General features: G+C 43.3%; 1 long non-coding RNA gene across 1 annotated transcript; it reads left to right on the top strand.

Annotated features, from left to right (window-relative positions):
• Window positions 1-227: 227 nt before the first annotated feature.
• On the top strand, window positions 228-11,777 carry LOC137373509 (uncharacterized). The gene is made up of 2 exons (XR_010975638.1): window positions 228-340; window positions 11,472-11,777. It is a non-coding gene; the product is annotated as an uncharacterized lncRNA (long non-coding RNA).
• Window positions 11,778-15,312: the final 3,535 nt, after the last annotated feature.

The raw sequence follows: 15,312 nt of genomic DNA, 5'->3' as shown, positions 1-15,312 counted from the left end.
AGATCAGGAGAGTTCTCCTGGGGTCCTGCTCAATATTCCTCAACTAACATCACTGAATCTCATTCCTATGTGTAGGTCCTTGCTGTGCCGTGACTACACTTCAAAGTACTTTATTAGCTGTGAAACGTTTTGAAATGTACTGTGGTTGTGAAAGGCACTACATCAATATAAACTTTGTCTTTCTTTCCTTCCTCCTGCCCGTCCCCCCTCGCTCAGTCCTTCTCCTGTGCAGTCATGAATTGGAAGGACCATCGCTCTATCAATGTGCAGCAAATCTGCCATCATTTGAACAGGATTATGGGAGGTCAATTCCTGTTTCCGAGGCAACTCTCACTTTAAGGTGATCCACTGTGCTCCCGTTATTTGGTGTAGCTTTCTGTTGAATTGAATGGCATGGAATTGTTCATGGCGTATGGTTTGGTGGTAGTGAGCGAATAGGATATCACCGAATAGCTGCAGAAGTTTAGTTCAAACCCTGAGCTGGGTAGGTCTCGACTTCCCCATTTCCTGCTTCCTCTGTGCCCCTGATTTCTACAGTTGCTTCATCAAAGCAGGGCAGAGGGTAGAGGGTAGAGGTTCCCTGTGGCTTCTGTCCCTCTTGCTTTCTTCGGCAAGCATAGAATAGGTAAGATTTGGAGATTGCCAGAAGCACATACAGCAGTTCTCCATTCTCAGTGTGCAGCCTATGGTGGGGGTGAGTGAACATGCATCATGCAGGATGGAAGGATTTGTCATGGGAACAGTATTTGAACCAAGAAAAGGAATACTGAAATGGTAAATTATTGGTACAAAATGGCCATTCATGTGAAACATTCAAACTACAGTATCGACTGTGTGGGTGGGAGATGACTCTACATCCCGTCATTGTCAGGGAGAATCTCCTATTTTGGCGGAATTGCTCAGCTCATTGTCTCCTTTTGGCACTCCAGTTACATCTACTGAATGGTGCCATTAGCACTAATGTTTGTGACTCTCTCCTACCATCCAGCTTATCTGGATACCTCACCATGGAAAGAAGACCATCTTCTGACACACTTGCTCCAAAGACACGTCCATTGCCTCATCTGAATATCCTCGCTTGTACAAATCTTGTTAGAGATTTGTGTGCTTGAATTTTACACCTAGAGACAGCTATTCGAATCGCAGCAGCCCTTTAAAACAGCAGCGTGTAATTTCCCACCAGTTTCCAATGCGATGCCTAGAGTTCAACAAGTTAGCTGTGGCTCAGTTGGTAGCATCTTGCTTCTGAGTTAAAAGGCTGTGGATTCAATTCCCAATCCAGAGACATGGGCACAACATCTAGTCTGACACTCCAGTGAATACTTAGGAAGTGCTGCGTTGTCTGAGATACTGTTTTTGGATAAGATGTTAAACCATGGCCCCATCTGCCCTCCCAGGTGGATGTAAAATATCCCGAGACACTATTCAATGAAAAGCAACGGAGTTCTCCCTGGTGTCTGGCCAATATTTATCTCTCACCCAACATTGGTAAAAAACAATTGATGTGGTTATAATCACACTGCTGTTTGTGAGAGCTTACTGTGTGTAAATTGGCTGCTGCATTTTCTACACTACATCAATGATGACTGTTCAAAAATACTTCATTGGCTGTGAAGTACTTTTGCATATCCCGAGGTCATGAAAGGTGCTATACAAATGTAAATATTTTCTTCGACCTATGCCAATTTGGTTGACCCCAATGAGATCATCCTGACGCTCACCCACAGGGAGGCTCAGACAAACCTCAGTGCAGAGGTGTCTAATAAAGCAATGAATTTTTGGGGGAAAATTCCGTGGTGCAGGAAATGGACAGTTGAAAGTTTCAGCCCTAGGGCCTGGACTCAACATTGAACAACCAAACTGTTACATTACAGAGACTTAATGTTGAAAGTGTGGAATCTGAGACTGCTGTTTTCAGTCTTCACTAAAAGCTCCAGTCACAGAGAGGTTAATGTCTAAGTGAAAGTGTGTCCTGTTGATGACTAGACTGTGTGGGGTATGGTGAGTGGGAACAGTTTCAGTGTTTGGAATTTCAGGTACTTTTGCTGCAGTTTTACTGTATTTCATCCAGGAATGTCGGTTCCCTTCAATGTCGGGAATTTTCTTTCAGATGGAGGCTTGTTTCACATGTGGTCAGAGGCTGTGGGTTTTGACTTTGCTTGTTTAAGTCACAATTATATTAAAGCAGCAGGAAATTCTGCTCAGTTCCTCAGGCAGCTCAATGGGGGAGGGGAGGAAAGCTCCAGAACTAATCATTAGTGGTGTTTACTTAGCACAGTATAGGGAAATGTGATTAAAGAGCCACATCAATCAATAATAGGGTATACCTGACACAGTACAGGGGGTGGGCTTGTAGAGATCCATTGATACATAGTCATAGACAAAAGGAAATAAAAGTCTTGTCATCTTGAAGAAGGTATGAGGCAGGGAGGAAGGAAATATATAAAATCAGGGGACGATTTGATGTCCCAGCCTGATTAGGTTGATTGAATTCCATTCAATGGATAGCCTGAAGCTGTTACTGATGTAACATGAAGATGAGCCATATTGGTCGGCTTCACTAGAGAATGTACGCAAGAGATGTCCGTCTCCAAGACTTCATCATTCAAATCTTCCGAATATTTTAACGGGAAAATCATAGACAACTGTAGAATGAATATAAGCCTCCCCTTCCTCCTTCTAGCTTATGCCTCACTGAATGTACTCAACACTGAGATAGACAGATTTTTGAACTATAGGGGAGAAAGGGTTATGGAGAACAGGCAGGAGAATAGAGTTGAGGCTAAGATCAGATCATCCATGATCGATTTAAATGGTGTAGCAGGCTCAAGGGGCCACATGGCCTACCCTTGCTCCTATTTGTTATGTTCTCACCGAGTTGGACCTCAGAGTTTCTGTTGTGCAATTCTATTTTAAAAAATTTACGTAGCCCATTTTAGTCTTGATCCAGTAGTGCAATGACAGTGAGGTATGCTTTCGGTTGCTGGGTGATGGAACACACAATCCTTTTATGCTGTGCCGATCCCTCCTTGGTGAGCATTTTATGCAGATATCCATGAGACGCCATAGCTTATGCAGTCAGGAATGATGTAGGATTTCCTTCGTTTTCCCCTCAGTTTTCTCCCCAGCATCCTCGAGGTTGCAGTTGGGGAATTGCAGCATCCCCAGACACTGGCAGCCCTTGCTGCCCCACCCAAAGCACTGTTCCTCATAAGCAATCTTGACAGTGAGCTTTGGCGTAAAACAATCGTGAGGGCGATGGTGGGGCATCATACTGAGCCCAGTCTTGTGTTCACCCTGCACCTGCCCATGAGCATTTACTATCATGGGTAACAGGGTAATAACAAGGAACCATTGCTGCATAAAAAGACATCATTTAGCCCATGAGGTCTACACTGCGTTGTAGTTACACATGAGGCACCTCATCTAACCCTACTCCTTGGCTTACTCCCCATAATCCTTAATATTCCTTTTTCTCCCGAAGCAACCATTTAGTTCCCTTTCAAAGTATTTTATAGAGTGTGATTCAACACGTGTCTGTGGCAGAGAATTCCACACTCTAACCACAAACTGTGTAGAAAAATTCTTTTTCAAACCTTCTCGTTAATTCCTTAAAAGGAAGATTAAGGAAAACAGGAACCAGCGCTGATTTGGCTTTTTACCCTCTGACACAGAGGTACTTGGGCCTTCTGTTCTGTCCCCATGACAGCCTTGGCTGAAATCAGGTAAAACAGTACAAACCAGGTGATTGAATATGAGCTCTTCATTGTTGTTTCCATCCTGAGGACTGCACAGCAAGGCTTGTTTGTTGTTATGGCCCTGAGGGTCATGCTGACAGGAGTATAACACCTGTTATGGCCAACAAAATCAGACAGGTTGAAAGTTGGGAGTCACACTAAAGGCCAGTCCATTGGTCCTCCTGGTGTGTGGAGGTGTAAGGGGATGTGAATCAGACTAAGGGCCAGTCCATTGGCCATCTGGTGTTGGGGGTGGGAGGTAAGGGGGTGTGAGTCAGACTAAGGGCCAGTCCATTGGCCATCCTGGTGTTGGGTGGGGTGGGGGTGGTGGTGATGTAAGGGGGTGTGAGTCAGACTAAAGGCCAGTACATATAAAATGACAAAGAGCAGGGGCGGTCTCCCAGGCCCTGGCCAACATTCAACCCATCAACGAACACCAGCAAGTTAACCAGTCATTTGCCTCCTTGTAGGTTTTTGCTATGTTCAAAATGACTGCATGACACAGTGACTGCACATCAAAGTAATTTGTGTGAAGTGTTTTAAGATGTGAAAAGATGCTATAAGGTTGCACACCTGTCTTTCACAGTCAAATGACACACATCTGTCCAGTGAGAACAAAAGGACTACAGGCAATTTTTCATGCCATGTTTGAAATAAATAACAAAACTCCAGCCCAGGACTGGGAAAAGTGCGGAAATGAATCTTGCTGTGCCAGTCTTTGTATGCACCAGAACGTTGTCGTGTGGAACCCCAAATCACTAACAGCTGGATAACATTTCAAGGAAATTGCAGTTCCCACGTGATAGAAATTCCTAACTGCAATACAATTAATTTTTCCACCTCGTAATAGTGCCATTCATCTCTTGTGTCTACATATTGCAAACTGCTTGCTTTTTTCTCCTGCTGTGTATCAGATCCCAGCTAAGGTTTGATGTACTGTTCTGGTTGGAGTCCTGGGATGGTTGGGCTGCACTCAGTAAACAAGGTTGATTGTGCAAATCATTCGCCAAATGCTGCGGGTGAATGGCATTAAACATGGGGGTGGTGAGGGAAGTGGACTGCTGCTGGTGGTGCTCTTGGTTAGCCAGTATTCGCTGAGCTTTGACACTTAGGCCGGAATCCAGACTGGTGGAATGAACACCTCCTCTGTCTGCAGTGGTCTTGTGGGAAATAAATGTGGTCAGTTTAAACCCAGGTCACAGAGAGTCCACAGCACAGAACTGGCCCTAACTTATCACCCATGACCAGCAAGGGAAATGGAAAATGCCAGACCATTGTGGACAGAACTTTGCTCTGTATCTAACCCATTTTTTTTCTTTTCTTTTTTTCTCTTTTTTTTTTCTTTTTCTTTTTTTTGTCTCTTTCTATTGTCGGGGGAGCTTTACTCTGTATCTGACCCCGTTTTTTTTTTACAAACTCAAATTAAAATGCCATTCTCGGCATCAATTATCTATCTAACCCATGCTGTACCTGTCCTGTGAGTGTTTGATGGGACAGTATAGAGGGAGCTTTACTTTGTATCTAACCCCGTGCTGTACCTGTCCTGTGAGTGTTTGATGGGACAGTGTAGAGGGAGCTTTAATCTGTATCTAACCCCATGTTGGACTGTCTTGGGAGTGTGGGATTCTGGTGCTGAGATGTTCAGATTATATGGGGATGATTGTACTTGGTCTCCACTGTTTTTGGGGGTTTCCTCACTGCCTTATAAAGACAAGAATGTCCGCATGCTGCTTACAAGACGAGCAATAGACCAGTGTCAGAAATCGGTGAGGAGTTCCCACTCCAATTTTCAGTCAGCACCCAGCGTTGTAGTGAACGAAGGTGTACTAGCCTGAAATCGTGTGCATATAGGCCCTGCTGCTGGGGTCCATGGCCGGCGAGTGATTAAGGTGCCTGAAGACTGTGCAGATCGGTCCACTTGCTCAGGGGGCCAAGGTCAATGCTGCCAAAGCCTGGGGGTTGCGGGAGTGGTGGCGGGGCGGAGGTCTGTTCTCCACTTCTCCCCATAACAAAGCCAGAGTTTCTGTGGGGTAGGCGAATACACTTAGTGTCACTTGTGCCCACCTGTCTGTTGCTTTCCCACCAATCCTTTAAATGTCTATGGTGTTAGCGCACACAGGCCAAGGTATTTCAGGGCCTGGTCCCAAAATGGACATGTTTTGTTGTTCAGCAACAGCAGACCTCACCTCGATGAGCAAAATATCTGGAGAACAACAATGGAACCAAACGATGATCCAGTTAATTCCACAGCTGACCATAATATAGTTAAAATATGCTTTATCTCTTTGCACAGTTGTTACTGCCTCTGAAAATTAGAAGACTGAGGTAGTAATTGACAGTGGCAACAGCACTGTGATTAGAAGGTCCTTGATATACAGCAGTAAGGAAACAAGATAAACACTGGGGGCTCACGGTTCTCATAAGACTTTCATTTATTTATATAGCACCTTTCACTTCCTCAAGACATCCCAAAGTGCTTCACAGCCAATGAACTACTTTTGAAATGTAGTCACTACTGTTTTGAATAGCAAGATCCGAGAAACACATAGTGAGATAAATGGATAGATAATCTGTTATTCAGCAGAGTTGGTTCAGAGATGGATGTTGGCTAAGACACTAACAGAACTCTCTGCTCTTCTTTAGATAGTGCCGTGGGATTTTTGATATCTGCCATAAGCAGGGGGGCCTCAGTTTGAACATCTCATCTGAAAGATGGTGCCTCCTGCAGTGCAGCTCTCCCTCAGTACAGCACTGAAATGGAACTTGAATCCACAACCATCTGGCTTAAAGATGAGAGTGCTATCAACTGAGACAGGTAAATTATACTGGACCTACTTCATAACTGTTCCCCATCCATTGTCCAGAATCTCTGGGTAAATTAGGGAAGGTTGTTCTCCAGAGACCCTTGAAATTACTTTGTGTGAGAAGGATATATTAGATTCGATTAAATTAGCCTTGTATGTTCTTGAGTATAGAAGAGTAAGGGGCGATCTAATTTAAATGTTTAAGATGATTAAAGGATTTGATAGGATAGATAGAGAGAAACTATTTGCTGTGGTGGGTGGGGTGGTGGGGGAGGGGTGGGTCCAGAACAAGAGGACAATATTCAGAACTAGAGCTCGGCCATTCAGGGGTGATGTCAGGAAGCACTTCTTCACACAAAGGGTAGTGGAAATCTGGAACTGTCTCTCCCCAAAAAGTCATTGAGGCTGGGAGTCAATTGAAAATGTCAAAACTGTGATTGGTAAGACTTTGTTGGGTAAGGGTATGAAGGTCTACAGAATCAACTCAGGTGGATGGAGTTAAGATACAGATCAGCCATGAATGGTGGAACAGGCCCAAGGGACTGAATGGTTTGCTCCTGTTTTTATGCTCCTATTTTTATCTTGTGGATGTATTTGTCTGGATTATCATTCATTGTGGTTCACTGTCATTTGAAGATTAGTTTGCACTTTTTGAGAAAATGAATGATATTGAAATAAACATGTCATGTGAAAGATTATTGGAATCTTGTAGTGGAGCAAAGTAATGGGTACTTGGGGGATGGATAAAAGAAGATTAGATTCATGCACTGAAGCCATATAAATGGAATGCTCACATGGTTCAATGACATATAAGAAATATCAATACCAAAATAAAATGGTAGACAGAATGTCTGTCTGAGCACCAACCATCTCAGCTCTGTGTAGCACGTTTCCTAATGACTGGTTACAAAACAATATTGGTGAAGCCAACGTGTAGAAAAGGCACATTAAGATGTTCTACTGGAGAACATCCATCGTCTTTAAACATTTTATCTGTTTAGGAGAAAATCACAGGATTGGTTCAGATGAAGCCGGTCCATTGATCTCATCTTCCCAAGATTACCAACCCTACTGTTGCCCCATTGCAGTATCCAGCTGTTTCTTAGACCATCCGTGAATAAGGAGAAACTGTCTCTACTGGCAGGATGGTCGGTGACCAGAGGACACAAATTTAAAATAATTGTCAAAAGAGCCAGCGTGCCAGGGGAGGGAGATAAGCAGAATTTTCTCTGCGCAGCAAATTGTTATGATCTGGAGTGGTGGTGGCAGTTCCACTGGTAACCTTTAGAATTGGATATATACTTGGGAAGGAAATATTTGCAGGGCTATGGGGAAAAAGCAGGTGGGTGCGACTAATTGGTAGCTCATTCAGAGGGTTGGCACTGGCATAAATGGGCTGAATGGGCCAATGTTCTGGCTTCAACCACCCCTCCTGGCAACCTGCTCTGGAATCCCTCTGGATAAAAAGTGAGACAAAGTATAGGACTCACTTTTGGTTCACCTGAAAACTCTGGGATTTTATTGGTTTTCTTTATTTTGTTGAACGTGTGCACAAGTGGAAGGATGTTAGCTCGGAGGAAAGGAGCATTTCCCAGTTTGATCACCCAGTGTCAAATTGAAGTACTTGCGGATCATTTGTAGAATAATGAAGTCGAGAATATAGCTGCCTCTACAGTGCCTCAACAATATGCCTCTGTCATAACCTGAGAAGAGTGTCCACTAATAAGCCAACCTGGCATTCCTATATCAGGCACCATTCATTCTCCAGTCTCTCGGAGATAGAATACTGATTTCATGCAAATAAATGCCAGGCATAAGTGCAGTTTTGTGCAGTGAGCCCACACGTATTAGGAACCTGACAGGTGGAGCCCTTCCATCCAACAGATGGGAGAGACTTCAATCTGATCTGTCAGGACTGGATTTGAATTCAAGCTTCAAATGACCATGTGCTGAGCACCAGGGCCATTTGGGCTCCCAACACTGGAATATTAAATACCATCAGAGCGAGTCTTCCAGTAGAGGCTCCACCCCATCCCCTGTGAGTGGGCCAGCATTTTTGGCATTCAAGATAGGTAAAACAATTACTGATATCCGGGGGAATGAAAGCTGGAACGATCATTTCCTATTTGGGAGCAGTTTGCCTCTTGCTTTTTTGTTTTGACAGGGAGAAGCTGTTTTGTTAGTGCCTGAGTCAGCCGCATCTGGAAAAAAACTTAGGACTCTGCTAACGGTCGAGGAATTTCTCTCAACGCGCTACCTTCAGCACTTCTAATGCATGGATAATTCTTGCTAGGCTTTTTTCCCACACAAGGATCAGCACCTTGCCTCCCAATTACAGATGCTAATCCACTCAGAATGCCACTAATAGTTAAGCAGAATGTTATCTTCCTGATGGTTCATTCAATTAAAAACAGCCACAGACTCCATGCATTGAGTTGTGTCAATCGAAGGCCGTCCAAGTCTTCCGCACAGCTCTGAATGTTGGCAATCCCCCTTTGCGGACCAGCCCACAGACTGGACACATCAGAACTCCACGATCTTGGCTGTGGATATCCTCTATCCAGAAACGTCATGCTGGCTCTGGTTTGTGCTCAGGAAAAGCATGGAGTTTGCTACTTGTTTTTTGTTCTTCCTCCTCCAGGAATGGGTTTCCAAGTCCTTTTGTCAGTTTGATGAAGACAAGACATGCTTATTTTACTGTGATCTTTGGAAGAATTTGAACTGGAGAAATTGCAGAGATCAATATCTCATACAAACACAGCCTGTTGCTATTGACTGAAGATTTTGATGTTCACTGTATTAAAAGCGTGATGAAACAGACTTTTTATTCAGTATTAAAGGGAAAGATTTCTGCATTATATTTGTTTTTCTTAATATGCTTGTGTTTACAAGGGGTAAAACAAATGCTAAAGGACCAAATATAAACACATACAGGGGCTGTATTTAAATATATATTGGGTTAATGTGGTTTAGGAATAGCTATTATTGACTGGCAGTTGTCTCTTCTATTAAACCAAGGATCGAGAAAGTCCAGCTGTTTTCAAAACCTCTGTTGGGTTCTATAATCTGTAAATGAGCCAGGATGTAAAAGCTCCAGTCTAAGTGCTTATCTAATTATGCTTGATCAAAGTCTTAATTGCTACGCAAAAATCTGGACAAGTTATGAACAGTTATCTTTTAGGACAGATGCAAGAATACCAAATTTCAAAGGGAGCAACAATTTATACTGCATGACAAAACAATGCTGATTGGTTGGCAAGTCAACTCTGATTGGTCAAGGTGTTGCCATGGAGAATGCACTAGGGAACTATAGTACCCCATGCTTTTGTTTAATTCAAAAAGGGTGCAATGCCCGGACATGATCTTTTTGCCTGCAGAGGACAGGTCGCTGCATATGAATATATGTAGCTTCTAGCAAGTGTAAGTGAGCCACATTGTGAGCCTGACTAATAATCTTAAATTGGTTGTTGGTATAATTCTTAGCACACTCGGGATTGTTCAGCAAGTGCTGTCCAATCACGGAATTACATTTAACATTAGACATTGTGTTCTGAGTTTTGTAACTACGGACTGGTTGAGTATGGTGAGTACTCTGCCTATTGTGAACAGCTGAAGGGACGTCCTGTTTGATACGATCCACCAGTCGTTGGGACGTACAGCCTACGTACCTGACATCACACCGACACTGGAATTCATATACCACATTACTCATTAGATGTGATTCCACGATGAAATTCTGGTGAAAGGTCACAGACTTGAAATGTTAATTCTGCTTCTCTCTCCACAGATGCTGCCTGACCTGCTGAGTATTTCAAGCACTTTCTGTTTTTATTTCAGATTTCCAGCATCTGCAGCATCTTGCTTTTATTATTATTATGGAAAGCTTGCTTGGTTCATGGAGGAAAGTACGCTAGGTTCTTTGGACATCAATCTTTTGTCCATTCAGCAGCAATAATCAGTTCCCAGCTACTCTAGGCAGTGAAGTGAACTCAACATGTTCAGTGAGTGTTATCAGAGGAAGCTGGGCTGCACTCAATGCCAAAAGAGCCCTGGATTCCCCAGGAATACTAATGCATTAATGTAAGAGAATGTTAAAGCACATGAGGCTCCAGCACAGACTATATTTCATGCACCCTATTATAGCATATGTCTGCAGTTCACACATCGGACTCATTAGCCATGTTTAAACCACAGTGGAAGCAACCCATCTCAGTATTGAGGGACTACCTAAGAAGAAGCACATGTATGCAGGTTACTGCAGGAATTATTAGGGTTCATAAAGTGTCTTCTTCCACTAAATAGACAGAATGGTGCCAAAAACAGAATTTTCCCAAAGTTTTCTCTGATTTCACATGGGTTTAAATGGAAGCTATTGCCTTTGCTTATGTATGAAAATGGATTGGCCAGGCTACAAGACAGGGGAGATCCCTTTTTGATCAGGAATTCATTAAGCTAAAAGTTTAATGATGGCAGGAGACATGTTTAAAATATTAATGGATGCACTAGATTGGGATTTTCAGCTTCACTGAACTTGGACATGTCTGGAGCACTCATCCAGAAATTCCCTACCCCACCAGCTCTTGACTTTACAACTAATAATTCAAATGGTTGGATAATCAAGAGATGAGGGATGCAGATATGTATTGATGTGGAAAATCCCTGTTGCAATTTCTTGTTCTGGCCATGTGTGAAAACAATCCAATGAAGATACTGACAGGAACAGAACAGTTGCAGACCATAACACAAAGCAAACTGTTGCGGATGCTGGAAATCTGCAATTAGAGCAGAAAATGCTAGAAACATTCAACGGATCAGGCAGCATCTGTGGAGAAAGAAACAGAAGTTAACGTTGCAGGTCAATGACCCAGTTCTGACGACAGATGTTATCTGATCTGCTGAGTACTTACAACATTTTTTGTTTTTGTTGCAGATCATTATCTATTAAAGAACGGATCTGTCGTCGGCCATAATCCCAGTGTCTACCAAGTAACAGGCCCGTTGTCAGCCATCATCCTCTTGTACACTCAAGAACAGACCTGCAGCAGGCCATTATCCCACTGTCCACCAAACGATGCAACTGTTGCTTGTCATTCTCCCATTCTCCACCAAGGAACAGACGGTTGCGAGCTGTCACTTCATAGGAAAGTGACCCTCCGTATAATGTTGACAGAGGATATATTAAGGCATTCATGACTAATTTAAATGTCTAATAAATTAGCTTCACTTTTCACATGATGCTGAAGTCTCCCATTTGGTCAGTCACTTTGTTTCAGTAGAAGAATATATTTTTGTATCTTACAACTCTCTTGCTATGGCCTCTTTCTCTGCTGGTCCCATCCAGGCTTTCCAAAACATTCTGTATCCTCACCATGGATGACAAAAGAGGTAAGAGACAACATAAAACTATAAAAAAGCATACAAAAATGCAAGAAATAACACTGGTTCAGTGAATGGGAGAGAGAGAGAGAAGGAACAGCAAAGAGCTATCAAAAGGAAATATGAAAAGAAACTTGCAAAGGATATCAAAATCAACACAAAAATGTTTTACAGTTATAATTGGAAAAAGGGGGTGGGCAGGAGCAATGTGGGCCCCTAGAAAACTGATAACAGCGATATTGTCAATTAAAATAAGGAAATGGAGGTCATGTTGAATAATGACTTTGGACTGGATTTTTGTTTTGTGGATCCCAATCCTACCTTCAGGATGAAGTGTCGAAATGATAAAAGGTCAGGAACCCACACATGACAGCGCCAGGACCCAGAGGGCAATTTTTGAGAAGGCAGCCAATGAAATGGCCATTTCCCAGAGCACCATCCAATCAAGGATGGAAGATGGGCTCCCAAGGCTGGAGGGCCAACAGGAAACTCTCCAGCACTGAGAAATCGGCAGCCCGACCGTCAGAAGTAGGAGCTACTGATGTAAATCGGAGAAAGAGACAGCACCTCAAAATGGAGGCACCCTCTGAAGAGCTTTTTACAAATTTTTAAAATCAAAGAGTCCAAATCTGAATGACTGTCATCATGGAGGGGCAGTCCATCCAGTGGATGGCCAGCGGCTGCAACTGTGACCCTATGGCTATGGTGGATGCAGTGGCGGGGTGAGGTGGGAGGAGTATTTTCTATCTGGATGGAGAGTTACCCCCCCCACCCCCACCCTCCACCAATCAGCTGTTGGGAGGCCGCCTCCATACCTCGTCATGTTTTGGCTTCAGTGGGAGGCCCACAGGCCGAGTGGAAAATTCCAGTTGGCGTGTGCAGAATGGCCTCAATAGGCCCTGGCCGGGTAACTTTCACCACCATCCCCCAACCCTCACTGATCCTGCCTCCATGAAAGTTGCTTGGATGTGGGTCCATGGCGGGAGACCGGCGCACAAGCAAGTCGAGGAAAATTGCTGGCCCATCTGCCTCCAATCCTACCTCTGCAGCTGAATGAAAATTCAGCCCTTTGCATCAGTATTCACAGTAGAGGAAGAGGACAACATGCCGAACATTCCAAGGAAACTAATATTGAATCAGTGACAGGGACTCACCAAAATTAACGTAAGCAAAATGACAGCAAAGAATGATAAATCCCAGGCCCAGATGGTTTCCATCGTTTTAAAGGAAGTAGGCGAGAACATTGCAGATGCCTTAACTATAATCTTCCAAAGTTCTCTCAATTTGCAAACCATTCCTTTAGATTAGAAAATGTCACTCTGCTATTTAGAAAAGGTGAGCGAGAAAAACAAGGGAATTACAGACCAATTAGCCTAAAGTCTATTGTCAGGAAATTACTGCAGTCTATAATTAAGAATAGTGAATGAACACCTTGAAAATTTTCAGCTGATCAGAGAGAACCAGCATGTATTTATAAAGGGTAATGTCATGCTAGACACCCACCTGTCAAGAATGAGGCATATTAATTTTGTCATTATGAACATTAATTTGAAAACTGTTGCTGAAGCGAAGAAAGGACTTGTTTAAAAAAATCATCAGACCCTTGGCTGGGAAGACATTTACATATTACCAGACAGTGCTTGTGGAGACAAAAGGGGTTACTTCCCTTATCCAATTGAAGATGAGGGCGCTCAAATTTCAGGATGACTGCAGGGATGGCCGAATCCACAAACAGACTAGTTAGACCAGTTGGTCACATGACTAACTGGCTGGTCCAGGTTTTCTGAACCAGACACAGGACAGTTTGAACTGAGAGAGACTGCAGAATGCTCCTGGACTGAAACAGATCTCTCCTGGCTGGCTCGCCACAACCTCTCCTGTCTGGCTCTTCCTCTCTTTCTCACGGAACTCCAAATCCACTGAAGACACATGAACCCCAAGGGAGAAAAGTCGCCTACACCGAGCAAGGTTTAAGAAGAATACTCGGCCCCGACAAAAAGCAAGATCTACCTACAATCAAGGACTCTGCAGCGAGCTCGAGGAACCATAACAAAAACCCATCTTCAGATATTGCCTCAGACTTTTCCACTTTATTTTTTTCTGCTCTTTTCTGTCTCTATCTACATGTGTGTATCACTTATGCATGCTAGCATGGGCGTTTCATGTATCCATAGGCGTTAACCGAATTAGAGTTTAAGTTTGAGTTTAATAAATTTCAACCTTTTTTCTTTAAACCTAAGAAAACCTGTTTGTGCTGGTTTATTTGCCTTATAATTGGAAAGTGGTGAACAAGGATTCACCAAGGGGGAGCTAGAAACACAGTGTGTTTAAAATTAAACCTTGTTATGGTAAGATCAGGTGAAGGCTGAGAGGGAACCCTAGACACCTTTCTCACCTGGTCATAACAGTAGGTCATGCCTGATGAACATGACTGAATATTTTTGAAGAGGTGACTGAAGTAATGGAATGATATTTATATGGACTTCCAGAAGGTATTTGATAAAGTCCCTCATAAGAGACTATTAGTGAAAGTTGAAGCTTGTGGAATTGAAGGCAAAGTATTGATCTGGTTAGGAAATTGGCTGAATGATAGGACAGAGAGAGTAGAGGTAATAGGCAGATCCTCTTATTAGCAGGATGTGTCTAGTGGTTTCCTGTGAGGATCTGTGTTGTGGCCTCAACTATTCACCGTAGTTATTAACAACTTAGATAATGGGATAGAAAGCCACATATCCAAATTTGCTGATGACACAAAGATAGGCGGCATTATAAGCAGTGTAGATGGAAGCATAAAATTACAAAGAGGTGTTAATAAACTATTGAGAGAATGGGCAAAACAGTGGCAAATGGCTTTCAGTGCAGGCAAATATGAGGTCATCCATTTTGGACCTAAAAAGGATAAAACAGGGTACTTTCCAAATGGTGAAAAGCTAGGAACTGTGGAGGTCCAAAAACACTTGGGGTCCAGGAACACAGTTCATTAAAATGGCACATGGAATGCTGGCCTTTATATCTAGAGGACATGAATACAAGGGGGTAGGTCATGCTACAGCTATACACAGCCCCGGTTAGATCACATCTAAAGTGGAAGCAGCATGAAATAGACAGGGCTAAGCAAACCAACGGATCAGATCTAAGCACTGCACTCCTGCCACATCCAGTCTTGAATGGTGGTGGGCAATTAAACAACTAACAGGAGGAGGAAGCTTCACAAATATCCCCATTCTCAACAATGGGGGAACCCAGCACATCAGTGCGAAAGACAAGGCTGAAGCATTTGGATCCATCTTCAGCCAGAAGTGCTGAGTGGATGATCCAGCTCGGTTTGCTCCTGAGGTCCCCAGCATCACAGATGCCAATCTTCAGTCAGTCTGATCCACTCCACATGATATCAA

The sequence above is a fragment of the Heterodontus francisci genome, chromosome 9, assembly GCF_036365525.1.
Source record: "Heterodontus francisci isolate sHetFra1 chromosome 9, sHetFra1.hap1, whole genome shotgun sequence".
In the NCBI taxonomy this organism is placed as follows: domain Eukaryota; kingdom Metazoa; phylum Chordata; class Chondrichthyes; order Heterodontiformes; family Heterodontidae; genus Heterodontus; species Heterodontus francisci.
Note: the sequence above shows the minus strand (reverse complement) of the source record. Positions and strands in the feature narration are given on the sequence as shown.